The sequence below is a fragment of the Alosa pseudoharengus genome, unplaced genomic scaffold (genome assembly GCF_046254945.1).
Source record: "Alosa pseudoharengus isolate Yale_2024_CS ecotype anadromous, Long Island Sound unplaced genomic scaffold, YU_APseudo_1.1 YU_APseudo_1.1_scf_18, whole genome shotgun sequence".
In the NCBI taxonomy this organism is placed as follows: domain Eukaryota; kingdom Metazoa; phylum Chordata; class Actinopteri; order Clupeiformes; family Clupeidae; genus Alosa; species Alosa pseudoharengus.
In genome coordinates, this window is record NW_027468650.1 from 1,378,865 (window position 1) to 1,392,214 (window position 13,350).

The window sequence follows — 13,350 nt, forward strand, 5'->3', positions numbered from 1 at the left end:
TCAGCCGACCGGGAGTTTAGAACTGCGTTAGTGTATCTTCATGACTAGGCTAAGGCTTACAGGAGGAAGGCAGACAGAAGTATAGCCTAGCCCAGGGGTCCCCAACCTTTTATGTACCATGGACCGGTTTGATTTCTATTATTTTTTCACGGACCGGCGGGGGGGGGGTTCGGGGTTCCATATGTGTTGTGCATGCATTACTTGAAAAGAACTAGCTCCAGTTATGTATGAACAGTGAAGGTAACGATCTCTTGTGAAAAACGTGAACTTGAAGAAGTGAAAATTGAACAATAGGCTATGAACTATGAAAATTGAACAACTTGAAGCTACATCTATAAGTGTGAACATGCTTAACAAAATATGGGAACAAAACATGGGAACTAAACGTGCATTACGAATATAATCAGTGGGAGCCCCGCTTGTTTCCCTGCAACAAGAAGCTTCCATCTGGGGGTGATGGAAGACAGTGACACCCTCAGTGTGTTTGAAATGTCCAGTCGATTGCGCAATTTGGTCTTAGTTGCAGTCATTGCCGAAAACCCGGCCTCGCATAGATACATGGTGGGAAACGTTTTCAGCGCTTTTACGGCTATCTCGGGATATTCTGCTTTGGTTTTGATCTAAAAACCCGCCAGAGAGGTTTCCTTATACACACTCTTAAGACCACCGTTATTTGCAATTTCGATCAACTGCTCTTCCTCCTGCGCTGACAAGTTAGGACTATTCGGGATATTGACAAATGGGTTGCGGACCCACTCATTGGTTTGCCGTGGATCTTTGGAGGATGGGAAGTAACGCTCAAACTCATTTCAAAGCGCAAAAAGGTGATTGCGCACCAGCTGCGAGAGAAAGGGCCCTGCCTCAGTCTCTCCCAAAACCCCCACTACTGTTTGGAACATATCAAATACACCCCGGTCCACTCGTCGTCCCCACAAATCAAGCTTGGCTTTAAATGCAGCGACTTTATCTGCCAGTTTAAAGACAGTCGTCATTCTCCCCTGGAGTGACAGGTTGAGGTCATTAAGCAACCCGAATATGTCACACAGGTAAGCGAGTTTTGACACCCAGTCCTCATCACTAAAATGTGCAGCTAACGGTGACTTTTTTTCTGTAAGAAATCTCTGCAGCGGCTCTCTCAACTCAAACACTCTGGCCAGTGACCTGATAAAGATGCTTGTTTTTTGTTGCTCATTCTAGCAGTTTAGCTAACTTCGTGTGACACTATACCGTTCGCCAAGAACTGATCAAGTGAAGTGAGCTGACCTGAGGCTGCGCAGCGCTGAAGGCAATACTGTATGTAAAAGGGTTGAAGGCGGGACAGACAGACGTAAGAAAATAGACCTTGCAAAATGCAAACATGCGTGCAATCAAACAACTGCATATAGGCCTATTCCATGTAAAAACGTGACATTATTGCGAATTAAATTTAGTTTAGTTTGCATGCATTTTTTTTTTAACTCATGTCGTAGGCTACGGCCCGGTTAGGAATGTCCTGCGGCCCGGTGGTTGGGGACCGCTGGCCTAGCCTACTGGGTGTCTGTGTCAGTTTGAGGATAAACGATGCATCAAAGAGTCAAAATATTGGCAGCCAAAGAGAATTGTTGATAACAGAACAAGTGACGGTGTAAAATTAAAAATCTTTGGCGGCACAAATTAATGTGATTAAGGATCAATCATACACGTTAATCGTTAACCATCTCCTTGCTTAACTAGTTGTAACTGTCGCTAGCTAGCTGAAGTATATTGTCGTATAGATGTAGCAAACCATGTTCAATCTTTGAGTAAATGTCAAATTCCGTTGTTGATCCGTCATCACTGCACCCTCGTTTGACGTTTACCACAGTAGCCTAAATATGTGTGGATTCTTTGAACTCTTTTGAACACAGATCATAGCCTAGGGCCTACATGTACAGATGTACTGTTTGTAGCCTACAACAGGACAGGAGCATGCAAAATCTCGCTTGTCCCACCGGCAAACACCTTGAGACCAGGTCAGGGGCCCCCTAGCGGCTCGGGGCTCCAAGCAGTTGCTTGGTTTGCCTGTTGACAAGGTGCGCCTCTGCCTAGATGGTGCCCTCATAACCAAGGGCGTCGTAGTGGGGGGACAAGTGGGAATAAATTACCCGGGCCCCAAGTGGGGGGAGGGCCCCTAAGGAGTTGAATTTTATTTTCCTTAATAATAAATAATTTCCTTAATTTAAAGATCTTAATAAATGTTATTAACTAATATAGATGCAAATATTTCGGGTAAATGCATCAGTTGATTGATGTATTAAATTGTGTCCAAGCCAACATTGTGAGGGCAGGCACCCTCTCCCTTGCACGAAATGGTTCAGTCCGCTTCCCCTGCTAGGCGCATTTTTGAAGTAACGTTCATTCTGCCGAAGCGCAATGCAGACGGTCATGGTGTGAAGATGTCTAAGTCTAAGAAAGCTAAATCCGGTTCCCAGAAAAGAAAAGAGAGGCAAAAAAGCGAGAAAAAAAGAAACTAGAAAAGCATTTCCTGAAGGAAATACAGTGCATGAAAATGCAAAAAATATGATGTAAAATATCATACAGAGTTAAAACAAACTATATTGGTTGCTAGGTAGATGAGGTTTAATATAGTTGGAGTGACTGAACAGTTAAATAGGTGGATAGTTTATATGGTTAAATGATTTGCTTGGAAGATAAGGTTTAATATAGTTGGAATGATTGAACGGTTAAATAGGTGGACAATACTTAACTTAGTTAACTTAGCTAATGTATTTTTAGTAGTTAGCAATGCTAACATGCTAACTATGTTAACCATGTGACTTAGCTAATCTAGCTAATCATTTTTAGCAGTTTTGCTAACTATGCTAACTAGCATGCTAACATGTTAACATGCTAACTATGCTAACCATGTGACTTAGCTAACTTAGCTAATCATTTTTAGTAGTTTTGTAAAAAATGCTAACTAGCATGCTAACATGCTAGCATGCTAACTATGCTAACCATGTGACTTAGCTAACTTAGCTAATCATTTTTAGCAGTTTTGTAAAAAATGCTAACTAGCATGCTAACATGTTAGCATGCTAACTATGCTAACCATGTGACTTAGCTAACTTAGCTAATCATTTTTAGCAGTTTTGTAAAAAATGCTAACTAGCATGCTAGCATGCTAACTATGCTAACCATATGACTTAGCTAACTTAGCTAATCATTTTTAGCAGTTTTATAAAAAATGCTAACTAGCATGCTAACATGTTAGCATGCTAACTATGCTAACCATATGACTTAGCTAACTTAGCTAATCATTTTTAGCAGTTTTGTAAAAAATGCTAACTAGCATGCTAACATGTTAGCATGCTAACTATGCTAACCATGTGACTTAGCTAACTTAGCTAATCATTTTTAGCAGTTTTGTAAAAAATGCTAACTAGCATGCTAACATGTTAGCATGCTAACTATGCTAACCATGTGACTTAGCTAACTTAGCTAATCATTTTTAGCAGTTTTGTAAAAAATGCTAACTAGCATGCTAACATGCTAACATGCTAGCATGCTAACTATGCTAACCATGCTAACTAGCTACAGTGGGTAGGAGTCATAGTTGATGACAAGTAACAGTTACAATGGCTGAACAGTTAAAAAGTTCAGTAGTTTAAAGGGTTAAATTGTTGAACAGTGAAATATTATAGTGAGGACTTTTATTTTGAAACAGTTTTTGGCAGAGGAAGCAGTTGAACAGGATGTGTAGTCTTAATAGGGCCAGTTTGTATGCTTAAAGCCTGAGAATGGCAGTTGGGCCAGCTGGCCTGGCCACCTGCCACAAGATTCTAATTGCGATGATGTCATAAAGGGCAATGTTAAGTCAATGGGGATTTTTTAAAAGTTAATAATTAATAGTTTAAAAAGTATAAAAGTTACAAAGTTGAAAAATACATAGCCCCTATGACACAAGTAAGACCTACGTAACAAAGTTTGAATGAAGTTTCTACGTTAAACGGTTGAAGCTGCATTAAACGCGTTAGAAGAAGAAGTATAACTAGAAAAGCATTTCCTGAAGGAAATACAGTGCATGAAAATGCAAAAATATGATGATTCATATGGTTGAAATTATTTGCTTGGTAGATAAGGTTTAATATAGTTGGAATGACTGAACAGTTAAATAGGTTAATAATTGAAATGGTTAAATTATTTAGGCAGATAGTTGACGATAACTAACAGTTAGAATGGCTCCAATGTTTGCTAGTAGTTATGCTAACTATGTTAATAAAGATAATAATGTTAACCAAGTTACTATGCTAACTAGCATGCTAACAATGTTAAAATGTTAACTATGCTAACCATATGACTTAGCTAACCTAGCTAATAATTTTTATTAGTTATGATAACTATGCTAATTAGCATGCTAACATGTTAATTATATTAACCATGTGACTTAGCTAACTTCACTAATCATTTTTAGCAGTTTTGCAAAAAATGCTAACTAGCATGCTAACATGCTAGCATGCTAACTATGCTAACCATGTGACTTAGCTAACTTAGCTAATCATTTTTAGCAGTTTTATAAAAAATGATAATTAGCATGCTAACATGTTAGCATGCTAACTATGCTAACCATGTGACTTAGCTAACTTAGCTAATCATTTTTAGCAGTTTTGCAAAAAATGCTAACTAGCATGCTAACATGCTAGCATGCTAACATGCTAGCATGCTAACTATGCTAACCATGTGACTTAGCTAACTTAGCTAATCATTTTTAGCAGTTTTGCTAAAAATGCTAACTAGCATGCTAACATGCTAGCATGCTAACATGCTAACTATGCTAACCATGCTAACTAGCTACAGTGGGTAGGAGTCATAGTTGATGACAAGTAACAGTTACAATGGCTGAACAGTTAAAAAGTTCAGTAGTTTAAAGGGTTAAATTGTTTAACAGTGAAATATTGTAGTGAGGACTTTTATTTTGAAACAGTTTTTGGCAGAGGAAGCAGTTGAACAGGATGTGTAGTCTTAATAGGGCCAGTTTGTATGCTTAAAGCCTGAAACTGGCAGTTGATCCAGGTGGCCCGAACACCTGCCATAGGATTCTAATTGCTTAACGGCTGTATTGTGATGTCATAATCATAATGTTAAGTGAATGGGGAAATTTTGATTAGTTTTTAATTAATAGTTTAAAAAGTATAAAAGTTACAAAGATGAAAAATACATAGCACCCATGTCATAAGTAAGACCTACGCAACGCAGTTTGAATGAAGTTTCTACGTTAAACGGTTGAAGCTGTATTAAGCGCGTTAGAAGAAGAAGAAGAATAAGAACTAGAAAAGCATTTCCTGAAGGAAATACAGTGCATGAAAATGCAAAAATATGATGAGTTCATATGGTTAAATTATTTGCTTGGTAGATAAGGTTTACTATAGTTGGAATGACTGAACAGTTAAATAGGTTGATAATTGAAATGGTTAAATTATTTAGGCAGATAGTTGACGATAACTAACAGTTGGAATGGCTCCAATGTTTGCTAGTAGTTATGCTAACTATGTTAAAGATAATAATGGTAACCAAGTAACTATGCTAACTAGCATGCTAACAATATTAAAATGTTAACTATGCTAACCATATGACTTAGCTAACCTAGCTAATAATTTTTATTAGTTATGATAACTATGCTAACTAGCATGCTAACATGCTAGCATGCTAACTATGCTAACCAAGTTACTTAGCTATCTTAGCTAACTAGCTACAGTGGGTAGGAGTCATAGTTGATGACAAGTAACAGTTACAATGGCTGAACAGATAAAAGTTCAGTAGTTTAAAGGGTTAAATTGTTTAACAGTGAAATATTGTAGTGAGGACTTTTATTTTGAAACAGTTTTTGGCAGAGGAAGCAGTTGAACAGGATGTGTAGTCTTAATAGGGCCAGTTTGTATGCTTAAAGCCTGAGACTGGCAGTTGATGCAGCTGGCCCGAACACCTGCCATAGGATTCTAATTGCTTAACGGCTCTATTGTGATGTCATCAGCCCATGTTAAGTCTATGGGGAAATTTTGAACAGTTTTTAATTAATAGTTTAAAAAGTATAAAAGTTACAAAGCTGAAAAATACAAAGCACCCATGTCCTAAGTAAGACCTACGTAACATAGTTTGAATGAAGTTTCTACGTTAAGCGGTTGAAGCTGCATTAATTGCGTTAGAAGAAGAAGAATAAGAAGCCTAGGAAGAACAGTACAGTGCATTTTCATGCACTGTAATAAGAAGAAGCCTAGGAAGAACAGTACAGTGCATTTTCATGCACTGTAATAAGAATAAAATGCCTAGGAAGAACAGTACAGTGCATTTTCATGCACTGTAATGAGGGAAAACAAGTGTTAACAGCCTTCTTTCCCAAGAAAGGTGAGCCCAATGTGAAAGCAATAAGTCTAATGAAATTAACTCCTGAAGGTTACAAAACACTTCAATACCACCGCGAATCCGCCATTATCAGTGCTAAAACAGCATTAACACAAAATTAGAAATAACATGATGCCTGATTTATAGCCTACCACAACATTTGAATAGCCTACTAATTCGAAAATTATTATGAGCTAATAGCTTAACTTAGTAGGCTCAATGTTATATAGGTTCATGAGGAAAGGCTGTCAAATTAGTAGCAAAGCTAACTTGTGAAATGCATCACACTCAGTTAGCTATAGATAGCTGTTCTCTCAGCCAAAAGTGTTCAATTTGTATAGATAACTGTCCTCTCAGCCAAAAGTGTTTTCATTCATTTCATGTTCTAGCTTTTAAACATTCTTCAAATAAAACAGAAATTCAGTGAAGTCTTGGGTAATAAGATTATTTTCTGTTATACAGTACATATAAGAGTTGTTAGATTAATTCAATGTGTGATTAGTAGTTAGTTGTGAACCTCATGCTTCATGCTTACAGCCGGTGGTTGGTTGGTTGGTTGGGGGGGGGCCCATGGCCACCACTTGTGCATAGGGCCCAGAATTTGGTGCTACGCCCCTGCTCATAACTGTCAAAAAGTTGAGTGTGGAATGGAAATTTTTTGCCCTCAACGGCTGCCATCTTGGCCGCAGAGTAGAGGAGGAGGAGCGTTTTCAAACTTGTGGTGATTGCGGTGGAAGCTGGAGCAGCAGCAGTGGGAAACACACTTTACAGTAGAAGTATACTCTTTTGATCCCTACATAAGTATACGTATGTATACTCTTTTGATCCCTGTATTAGTATATATACTCTTTTGATCCCTGTAGAAGTATATATACTCTTTTGATCCCTACATAAGTATACGTATACTCTTTTGATCCCTGTATAAGTATATATACTCTTTTGATCCCTACATAAGTATACGTATACTCTTTTGATCCCTGTATAAGTATATATACTCTTTTGATCCCTGTATAAGTATATATACTCTTTTGATCCCTACATAAGTATACGTATACTCTTTTGATCCCTGTATAAGTATATATACTCTTTTGATCCCTACATAAGTATACGTATACTCTTTTGATCCCTGTATAAGTATATATACTCTTTTGATCCCTACATAAGTATACGTATACTCTTTTGATCCCTGTATAAGTATATATACTCTTTTGATCCCTGTATAAGTATATATACTCTTTTGATCCCTACATAAGTATAAGTATATATACTCTTTTGATCCCTACATAAGTATAAGTATATATACTCTTTTGATCCCTGTATAAGTATATATACTCTTTTGATCCCTACATAAGTATACGTATACTCTTTTGATCCCTGTATAAGTATATATACTCTTTTGATCCCTGTATAAGTATATATACTCTTTTGATCCCTGTATAAGTATAAGTATATATACTCTTTTGATCCCTACATAAGTATACGTATACTCTTTTGACCCTGTATAAGTATAAGTATATATACTCTTTTGATCCCTGTATAAGTATATATACTCTTTTGATTCCTGTATAAGTATATATACTCTTTTGATCCCTACATAAGTATATATACTCTTTTGATCCCTGTATAAGTATATATACTCTTTTGATCCCTGTATAAGTATATATACTCTTTTGATCCCTGTATAAGTATAAGTATATATACTCTTTTGATCCCTACATAAGTATACGTATACTCTTTTGACCCTGTATAAGTATAAGTATATATACTCTTTTGATCCCTGTATAAGTATATATACTCTTTTGATCCCTGTATAAGTATATATACTCTTTTGATTCCTGTATAAGTATATATACTCTTTTGATCCCTACATAAGTATATATACTCTTTTGATCCCTGTATAAGTATATATACTCTTTTGATCCCTGTATAAGTATAAGTATATATACTCTTTTGATCCCTGTATAAGTATATATACTCTTTTGATCCCTGTATAAGTATATATACTCTTTTGATTTCTGTATAAGTATATATACTCTTTTGATCCCTGTAGAAGTATAAGTATATATACTCTTTTGATCCCTACATAAGTATACGTATACTCTTTTGACCCTGTATAAGTATAAGTATATACTCTTTTGATCCCTACATAAGTATAAGTGTATATACTCTTTTGATCCCATGAGGGAAATTTGGTCTCTGCATTTATCCCAATCCGTGAATTAGTGAAACACGCTCGGCGCAGTGAGCTGCCTGCAACAACAGCGGCGCTCGGGGAGCAGTTGGGTGGGGTTGGGTGCCTTGCTCAAGGGCACTTCAGCCGTGCCTACTGGTCGGGGTTCGAACCGGCAACCCTCCGGTTAAAAGTCCGAAGCGCTAACCAGTAGGCCACGACTGCCCCCTAATCCCGACGCAGTGAGCTGCCTGCTACAGTGGCGCTCGGGTTTACAGGTGTACACACAAGTTAGAACACAGTACGACTATGTCACTGTTGAATAGAGGACACCAATAAAGTTATATTTAAATGTGATTGACATTTCCGTTAAGTGCACGAGTTGGTGTTTGATTGAAGTCTACGCTATCTTGTTGAAGTTCATACGCTATGCGAGCTAGCACACAGTGTACTGATGGAAGTACGCCATCTGAGATGGACGCTGTGTGAAGCCCCGCCTTCCTCCGTGACCCCAAGGGCACAGGTGAGCTCAGGTGCTGCCCAGGGAGGCACAGGGTCAACACGACCACTGAGGCACGGGGTCAACACGACCACGGAGAGAATATTCTGGGGCCCTCACACAACCCTATGGACATACCACAGGTCATTATGGACCCAGGCTACACAACCCTATGGACATACCACAGGTCATTATGGACCCAGGCTACACAACCCTATGGACATACCACAGGTCATTATGGACACAGGCTACACAACCCTATGGAAATACCACAGGTCATTATGGACCCAGGCTGAGGGCTAGGAGCTGTTGGTGCATCTCATTCCCTAGAGGTTGGAAATCCAATAACTGCTTTGCTGCTGTACCCACAGCTGGACACAGCATTCTCATGTAGCAACATTAGTTACATTACTGAAGACACAACATTCTTAATCAGTTCCATCTCTAGAAGTCCCCTAAACATTCTAAAGGGTATGAGAGGCGGGGCCTGTTGGTCACATGGCACTCAAACTAATCAGAGGACTGAATATGATTGGATAAAGGCCTCAAGGCGCTAAGTAGAAATACAGATACGCTCTATAGGGGGCGCTAAGTAGAAATACAGATACGCTCTATAGGGGGCGCTAAGTAGAAATACATTATAAGCTCTATAGGGGGCGCTAAGTAGAAATACAGATACGCTCTATAGGGGGCGCTAAGTAGAAATACATTATAAGCTCTATAGGGGGCGCTGAGTAGAAATACAGTATAAGCTCTATAGGGGGCGCTGAATAGAAATACAGATACGCTCTATAGGGGGCGCTAAGTAGAAATACAGTATAAGCTCTATAGGGGGCGCTAAGTAGAAATACAGATACGCTCTATAGGGGGCGCTGAGTAGAAATACAGTATAAACTCTATAGGGGGCGCTAAGTAGAAATACAGAATACGCTTTATAGGGGGCGCTAAGTAGAAATACATTATAAGCTCTATAGAGGGAGCTGAATAGAAATACAGAATACGCTTTATAGGGGGCGCTAAGTAGAAATACAGTATAAGGTCTATAGGGGGAGCTAAGTAGAAATACAGTATAAGGTCTATAGGGGAGCTGAGTAGAAATACAGTATAAGGTCTATAGGGGGCGCTGAGTAGAAATACAGTAAAAGGTCTATAGGGGAGCTGAGTAGAAATACAGTATAAACTCTATAGAGGGGGCTGAGTAGAAATAGGCTACAGATAAACTCTACCATGTTACAAAAAAACTCGAAACAAATCATATTGGTCCTAAAAATAAAGTATGATCACCAGAAGCAACAGTGGTGACCCCAATGCATATCATACGGAAGCCATTCCACTAACTTTCCCATGGGGACCGAGATACCTTTTAACATTTGTTAAATGAACCTTACATTTTTCAGTAGCCATACATGTGTAGATTTGAACAAAATCTAGGTTAGTTCTTACCGGGGCTTTTACTGCCTGAAATATCCGATTTTGTTTACCACGCTTGGAGTTAAGTGCTGGGCTGGTGGGTACTTATTCCCAACCTTTCTCGCTGCACATCAACGGTTAGCCCGAGAATTCTCGTCATCGCAATTCAAAATTCCACTGGAGCTCCAAGTGGATTTGTACGCAGCCTTACAACACTGTTTACAGCTCTTCGAGTCACGGTAAAATGTAATTTTTGGTACATACCGTAAAACTCCAAATAATAGCCCGGGCTTTTATTTTCCCAAATCGCCAAACTGCACCGGCTAGTATTAGAGACAGGCGTCTATATGAGACAGGCCTTTAATTCCCTTTACACAAAACTTTTCCTCTGCAAAGATGGAAAATATTATCGAATTAATTATTTCAAACACACTGAATGTCTACCTATATGACTGCTATCTGATGACAATTACGGATCATTCATTTAGTGTTGAGATGTTGTTCATTGAGTGAGATACAGTAAGATCCAAATAGCAGGGATAGCCAGAACAGATGTAACACGTTTTAATTACGTAATTTACAAAGAGATTGCATCACACTGAAAGCTCATATTTTGTCACTAGCAAATAGCCTATATCGGTCCTTTGTCAAATACAGTTGCATTATCAGCCCTGACCAAAACCGTTCAGGAATTATTTACTGTATGCAAAAGTGAAACGTGCTTAATGTTTAATTCTCCCTCCTTTTCGGCACGAATGAAACAGCATGAGCGGTGCATGAACCATATTGTTTCTCCCGTTTTGTATTTGCCAAATTTGACAACAGTCTACATTCAAATCATAGCCTACTTCCAGGCGCGCGGGAACATATTTTTGACCAGGGGTTCTGAATAACAAAATAATCATGGATGTCCGACGATTTCTCCCCCAGCATATGATTCGAATTTAGACAGCTAAATACGCCATTTCACCGCTGTGTATGAGTAGGTCTAAGAGTGAGAAGTTTTATAATGCCCTGGGCCGCCACATTCCACTGCAACTATGCGCAGCACTTGCCACTCCGACTCATCAATAAAAAACTGTGCGCGCACACAGCAGTCCCATAGAAGCGCACTTGACTTTACATCATTAACCTATTTCAGTATATAGCCAGAGAAAGTCCGTAGACGGGCTCTGATATAGCCTAGTCTAAGGTAAATTCCTTTTCTGACTTCTTTCTCTGTATCGCCATGGCATTTAGAATAAAGAATAACGTTCGCGAACCGTTCTGGTTTTGTTGCCAGCATGAAACAACCCAACCCTACATGAAAACACGCTTACCATCGGCCTATCCGCAAATTTTAAACACAAGTGATGAATTGAACGATGACAAAGTTGGACATATAGGCATAGTTCATATTGAAAAAAAAGCTATACAATTTGGAACTCTAGCTTTTCACCGCAGTCTTTTAATGCCATAATCATAACGTGCGCAGTCTGCGCCATACTTAAGCCCAAATCACACCCAAGATTCGCGACGAGATGAGCAGCAACTTGATGCAACATTCTAAAACCTTGCAACTGTGACCAGACAAGGTGAATGCTTTGCGACGGCTTGCAACGACGTGCAACATCTAATTCACACTGCTGTAACCTCCTTTCTGTAACGGTTTCGTGTCATTGCGAATCTTTAAACAGACGATCTGACGGGTTTTAGAAGATTAAATACAACCCGAAACTAAAAAACAGACCAGGCCTCTACTGGAGACCGGCCTTTAACCCAAACCTGTAGCCACGCCAGGCGTTTAAAAGAGACAGGCGTCTCTTAGGGATCCCGAGAAAAGTGGATTTTGAGGGGTACAGCTCCATAGACCTCTATTCATTCTGCACTCGTGGACGAGCGCCCTCACGTGGAACCAGAGAAGGAACTGCAACCAGTTCAGAAACCGGAAGTTTCGCCTTATTCACCCAGCCGGCGGCGGCTACACTTGCCAGTTTGCAAACAGAGTGCATTACCACCATCTGCTGGACTGAGGCGTAGTGGCAAGTGTACCCTGTAGCCTCGTTCTGGCCGCCGGGTGAATAAGGCGAATTAGACATTCTCTAAAAAATAATGGGCGTGTCACTCGTAGGCCTAACTTTAGGACTCCTAATTTTTTTGACTCACGGCTCGTGTCCATTATTGCGGCGCGTAGACGCTTGCAGACGCCTAGCCCTCCCTCCCGTCGCCGCTTGTGGGCGTGTATAGGCTAAAGTGTATGCTTTTCAAGTTGTTTTTATTACACAATGCCAGCTAACGTAGGCTACTAAAGTGGAGGTAGCCTACTACTGTTAACATATTTTATTGAAACACTCAGAAATAGCACTGACATGTTCCTCCAAAGCACATTCTGGGCTGTATTTTGGGCCACCAGCGCATGGCGTAATACTCGTTATTCACCCGCGGAAAGTTGAATTCGGTATTTTGCACGTTTATTTTTTAAGCATTGCGCCCAGGGGTGTGGCAATTAACAACCTAGGGAGGGACCTAGCGCGTTGTCTAAAAATCGCTATCATACACCACCTAAACCTGGTCAGAAGTCAATGGCGAGTTGTTCATATGCTATTTTAAGAGCGCATGTCAACAGTCATATTGGCAGGTGCACGCACCATCCTTCTATCATTCATGAACGCACACCAGCGCACGTCCATGCAAAGCATTACAAATTGCACGATTACAATGGGAAACATAATTAGAACAAAGATATTACGAAATACTGTAAATCTCATAATGAGTAGTTATTCACCATCATTTGCAAATTGGTAATGACGGTTAAAAGTGATTAGGGGAGAGGCGAGAGACACGTATGGCTGAAGACGCACTGTCACGAGATATAAGCAACTCCTCTGCAGGATAAATGTTGTTTTATCAGTCATTTGAGCAATATTAGGGTAAG